Source organism: Crocodylus porosus, unplaced genomic scaffold (genome assembly GCF_001723895.1).
Source record: "Crocodylus porosus isolate Cpor-Errol unplaced genomic scaffold, CroPor_comp1, whole genome shotgun sequence".
NCBI classification, from domain to species: domain Eukaryota; kingdom Metazoa; phylum Chordata; order Crocodylia; family Crocodylidae; genus Crocodylus; species Crocodylus porosus.
Genome location: NW_017728950.1, coordinates 64,451,185 through 64,457,242, shown reverse-complemented (window position 1 = coordinate 64,457,242; position 6,058 = coordinate 64,451,185).

The following is a 6,058-nucleotide window of genomic DNA, read 5'->3' as shown; positions in this document are numbered from 1 at the left end:
GCCATGGCAGGGGGTCGGACTCAATGATCTTCTCAGGTCCCTTCCAACCCTAGAAATAGGTTCCAGTATCAGTGGCAACTGATATGTTGTATTTATGCGCAGCCACATTGGGTTGTTCATTATTATTCATCATTTGTGAAATACTGCAACTTTAAGCACAACCCTTGTTATACCAAACTAGAACAAAGAAACTGCCTTTCCAATAGCCTGCCTAATTCAGTACGCTGTCTCAAACAATACTGGGTTCTAGGTGTTTTAGAATAGTTTCCAAATGAGGTGCTATTTTAGTCAGCTTCAAAATGAGGAGTTAAGCGAAAGAAGAAAAATAAATTTAATTCTAATTTGGCCCTCACAATGTAACAGTCATTTTTTTTAAAATCTTGTTCCTGGATTGAGAGTTATCACAAGCAAGTTTAGATTGGAGTGATAGTTTTTGTAAGCATAAAAAGCCTTGCAAAAAAGTTTTATAATGAAATCATTGCCAGACTTTGTCCTTATTTGTTGTTTTCATAAAAATGAATCATGTTCTTATCTTTCTTTTCATAAAAACAGATAAGGGCTATAGGGCTGCTTTTTTAGGCATACAAAAATGTTTTATAAATAGTCCTGAAAAGCTTTTAAAATATTATTCAGGAAAAAAAGCTGTTTGCATGGCTTTGTTTTAATCTTATTCTTTCTCATCTTAGCAAGCACTGTCAGGAAAAGAGAGAGATTTATAATTGCACTAAGGGAAGAAATGATAGTGTTGCAATTTGATTTTCAAGGCAGCTAGCTGAATGCTAAATATTCTTTACATTTCCCAAAGGTGTATAAGCTACAACTGCAGGAAAGAGAGACTTCCCCATCAGTTGATTTCCAACCTATAATGATGCTAGAAATATTGAGCCAGTGGAGCATTCATATCATAAAGTCTGTTAGACTGACCCACACAATTTAATTCATCTGCAACAAGTGCCAGTGTAATAAGCTCATGAAGCAGTTTTATTTACTGTCTTGTAAATAACAACCCTGGACTTACTGTAGGAAACAGGGCCATTTATGGTACCTTGAATTAACAAACAACAGCATACAAAAGAAGATCAAGATTTTTTCTTTTAATCTAACAGATGTACAAAAGGTGGCCTGATGATTATAATCTTATGGGCCAAATTTTTGAAAGCCCAATCCAACAAGTTTCAGGAAATGAATGCACATCCACTGCCTGAAAAACCTTGCGTAAACAACATTTGATGTGGGCAAAGACACAATTACCATAGGAATGGTAAGTATGGGAAAATGATGCATCATTTGTGTTAGGGCCAGATTCTAGTCTTCAGTGAGCAGAGAACATTCATCTTTGGCATAAGATTAAGAGACTGGGCCTTATCCATAGTGCAAAGCTCACCTAGTGCCAGGTACACATCAGTACCATTTGATTTAGGATTTAGTAGCACTGAAAGGCACAAGTAGGACTCAAAGGCATAACAGAGTAGCTCTATGCTCTAGGCAGTGTCAGGACACAGGGCATTGGCAGCAGCTGTGCTGACAGCAGCAGTGACACAGCCAGCAGTAGCTCTCCCTTATCCCCCAGAGGTGATGATTAAGGCTTATGCCCTGGTCACCTCTTCCCCCACCCCCAATTATGCTACTGCCAAATGCTGCTTAGGCCTTGCATTGGCCTTCTTCAGAGATGTAAACTGCACTTTTGTGAAACAATTATAAGTTTTCCCAGCCCAAAGGGTAGCTGTGGTTTGCCAGCTTAATTGATTACATTAATGAAAGCACACAAGAGATTTCAGGTGTCCTGGGCAGAACACCTGAAGATCCCAGAAATCAGTAAGAATGAACTAGTGACAGGTCCTACTAACTCATATTGCAGTGTTGGGACAGGACTGCAGTTTTGTTAGATATAGAAGGGTTCGGAGTATAAGCATGGGCATGTCCACACATGTATTAATGTGCTTTAGTTAACGCACATTAAATCTAGTACTTCCGTTGTGAGGACACTTTTACACATGCTTGGGGGAGGGGAGGCAATACTTTAATTACAGTGGCTTTTGGAACCGCTTTAATTAAAGCACCTCAGCGTCTTGTTTATCAGCATTCCTGTGCTCAAAATGGAGGTGGGAGTGCTTTAATTAAAGCTCATTGAACAAGCTTTAGTTCAATGAACCTCCACCGCCATTTTGAAGCACAGAGATGCTGATACAGGAGACACGGGAGACTTCTGGAGCGCAGTAATTATTATGCTTCAGAAGTCTCATCTGCGTCTGCTCTGATGTGCTGTAATTACAAGTCATTGGAACAGCCTCCATGCTCATGTACAGGCACCCTGAGGTACTAGGAAAATGCACATGAGCCTGTCTTAATGCTCATTAGCTAAAGAGCATGTTTTTGTAGTGATGCTTAATGTGCATTAGACTATTTTAATATGCTGTCACAGGGTACTAATGTGTGCCTGCTCCTTTACAAGAAGAGGCAGCTTAGCTAGAAAGCCCTGAGAGTAGGCAGTGCTCCACAGCTGCAGTTGCCCTGGCAGCAGGCTAATGAGGGAATTAGCTAGCACCTGCACCTGGTTAGCTGACCAGAAGGAGACAGGGTCCTGGGCACACATAAGCCCCTGAGTTGGGGCTGGCAGGAATTAGTTCTCTGGCTGCAGCCAGGGGGAAGAAGCTCTTACAGACAAGCTGCTTGGAGATGCTTGTTTTACTGCTGGTAAGATTGGGCTCTAGGAGCTCCTACAGTACCTGGGGCTAAGAGGCACACATTGCTCAGGGAGAAGCTTGCCTTTGTAAAGGGGAAGAGTGTGGCCTCTAGTGTCATTATTATTGTTATGGTTATACTGTAGCCCAGGGGCTCATATTTACTTCACTATTTGGACTAGTGGACCAGGATGAGGCTAACTGGGGAGGAGGGGAGGCCTCATTGCAGCACACTAAGATGTAGAGCCCTAGTACCAGAGGATGCCACTACAGGGGGTGTAGTGATCCCAACTACAAGGACCCAGGGCCTGGTGATGACAGGAGGCTGAGCTAGACTGAGGCTCCATAGCAAGGGACAATGTTTAAATACCATCTGTGAGGCATGGGGTGTGGTGAAGCGGGGGATTTTGGAGCCACGCATCTAGCTCATAGGCTTAGGGTGTCTTGAGAGGCATTAATTTTGAATGAGACCCAGCAAGGGATCCAAGATCAGCAGGGTCTAGTGGGGTTCAGCAGGACTGTGACCACAAACTTGTAGGCAGCTTCCCAACTTATTATTTGGACCAACAAGATGTAGCAGGTGAGATTAGAAGGTGCCCGCAGGGCAGAGCAGTCAGTCACAGAACCCTAGGAGGCCATCCCTGGGGACCCCATGCCATGACACATGCATTAACTAAATATAACTTTTTTTTTAGCGACACTTTAATGTGCATTAAAATAGGCTAATATGCATTAAAGTGCATGTGTAGATGTACCCAGTAACTACCGCAACTACGGACAAATTGTATGGGGTCAATATTTTGTGGCCTGTGGCAAAAGTTTCAGATACACTCTAAATCTAGACTTCAAAGTGCCTAAATCACCCTAGACAATGGGCTTAGGTCATTAGTCACTCATGTGCTTTTGAATATTTTACTTCAGGTTTAAACTTGACCCAAATTATTTACACCTTCATTTGCCAGCTTTTTTTCTGATATGCTGGTACTAGGGTATAGGGCATATACAGCAGGACAGAATGGTTGTAGTTTAAAGTGAGAAGGACTTTTTTTAGATCTTCATCAGTACCATAGCATAAGTATGGCCTCTAACAGCATGTCAGTATGAAGGGGCAGCAGTGAGCATTGGCATTCTCAGAATTTCCACTCTAATCTTTGCATGTAGAAATGTAGCTATTGCAGTCACCATGGTTACCTAGTCTCCAAGCCAAAAATAGGGAATGCAGTGTATATGCAGAATATATAATTGGCCGGTCCCAGTGCTATATATTAAACTTGTGCTCCACAGTATTTTGGATCAGATTCCGATATTACATGGATCTGCTATTCAGTGTGAAAGAACAGAAACAGTTCAAATATTTCCTTACCTTCAAATCTAAGTTATTAGAGAAAAGAATTCAGTGATATTTACGGAGATAACAGGCCAATTCTTCCTTTTCAGTCAGGTGGTGGAAAAACACAACCTGGTGCTCTCTAAGGGTAAGTTTCACACAAGGGCAGAAAATCTATTCGAAGTACTAGTCTGGATTTCGCTATATACTCTGAGTAATACAAAAGCATTCTTGGGAAGAAAGATGGGGAAATAGTAAGAGAGGAACTATTGCATGAGAAACAGTGATGGTCTTTTTTTTGTATTGCTCATTTATATTTGGCAAGCAAAGGAGAACTTTTTTCTTTGGTTTCTGTTCCTCCATACCCTATAATTCTTTTTCTTTTGAAAAGCAAACTGTGACTAAGAAAGAGTCATAGAGGATAACTCAGAGCAATTTCCTTTAGGCCTCATTCAGTTTAAACTCTGAAAGTTCATGGAATTCCATATAGTAGCTAATTTGAGGAAAATATATATTTTAATTGATATATTAGTGTTACAAGGGTGCAGCTAGCCTGCATAAGTAACAATTTTTCCACAATACAACATTGCTATTTTGCCTACCTTCTATTTTGGCAAATGCTAATACAAATGTCTGACATTTGATATACTTGATTATTGTCCAGCCTCAAAGGCCTCCCATCATCTGTCTTCTCACCTGAATAAAGAGGAATTTAGAATAAGAACCAGTTTTTTTCCTTTGCACTTCTGTTTGTTGGGGAAACCCTTTGGAGCATGGCCTTTACACAGTAGGCAGATAAAACCCTGGGGTTACACTGGTATTTTCCTTTTCACCCTTCCATCTCTACTCTTCCATCAAAAAAGAGAAAAGGTCTAGAAAACATAGCACACAAGGAAAGATGGGAAGTACAGAGACTGTTTAGTGTGGACAATAAAAGACTGGAGTGATTTTTATAATAATCTTCAAATAAAAAAATAAAGTTTTAAGGAAGGTTGTGATCTGTGTCCACAGGAAAAGACTTGGCAGTCTTAAACTGCAACAAGGGAAATGTGGGTTTGATATTACAAAGAACTTTCTAATTCTGAGGCTGCATCAGTAGAGGAGCAGATAACCTAGAGAGGTGGTGGGCTATCCATCACTGGAAGTTTTTTATTGCAGGTCAGACAATGGTTGGGGTGGCTTAGATTAGAATGGTCTTACTTTGCACGGGACTTTGACTAGATTATACCCTAGGGTACTCAAAGAGCTGGCAGATGTCATAGATGGAACATTGGCAAAAATCTTCAAAAACTCATGGCACTCAGGTGGAGTACCTGAAGACTGGAAGAGGGCCGATTGTGGTACCCATCTTCAAGAAAGGGCGGAAAGTAGATCCCGGGAATTGCAGGCCAGTCAGCTTGACCACAATCCCTGGTAAGATTCTTGAGAATATTATCAAGGAGACCCTGCTGGATAAGGGCAACATCCTGAGGGATAGCCAGGATGGGTTTGTTGTGGGTAGGTCTTGACTGACCAATCTCATCTCCTCCTTTGCCCAGGTGGTGTATTGCCTGGACAAGGGAGAAGAGATTGTCCTATATCTGGATTTCAAAAAATCCTTTGATCTGGTGTCCCATGACCTCATGGGAAAATTGGCCAACTGTGGCCTTGGCTACACCACAGTCTGATAGCTGGGAAATTCTCTCTGAGGTTGGACCCAGAGAGTAGTAGTCAATGGCAGTGAATCATTATGGCACTCCGTTACCAGTGGCATCCCCCAAGGCTCTGTCCTTGGACTGGTTCTCTTTAACATCTTTATCAATGATGTGGACCTTGGTGTCAAGTGCACTAGCTAAGTTTACTGATGACACTAAACTCTGGGGCATAGCGTCTACACCTGAGGACAGGCTAGTGATCCAGGTTGACTTGGATAAACTTAGTAAGTGGGTGGACACAAACCTGATGACATTCAATACTGATAAAACTAAGGTACTCCACCTCCACGCAGGGCGGGGAGAGAACCTGCAGCATACTTATAGGCTCGGCAGTGCTATGTTTTTGCTAACAACGC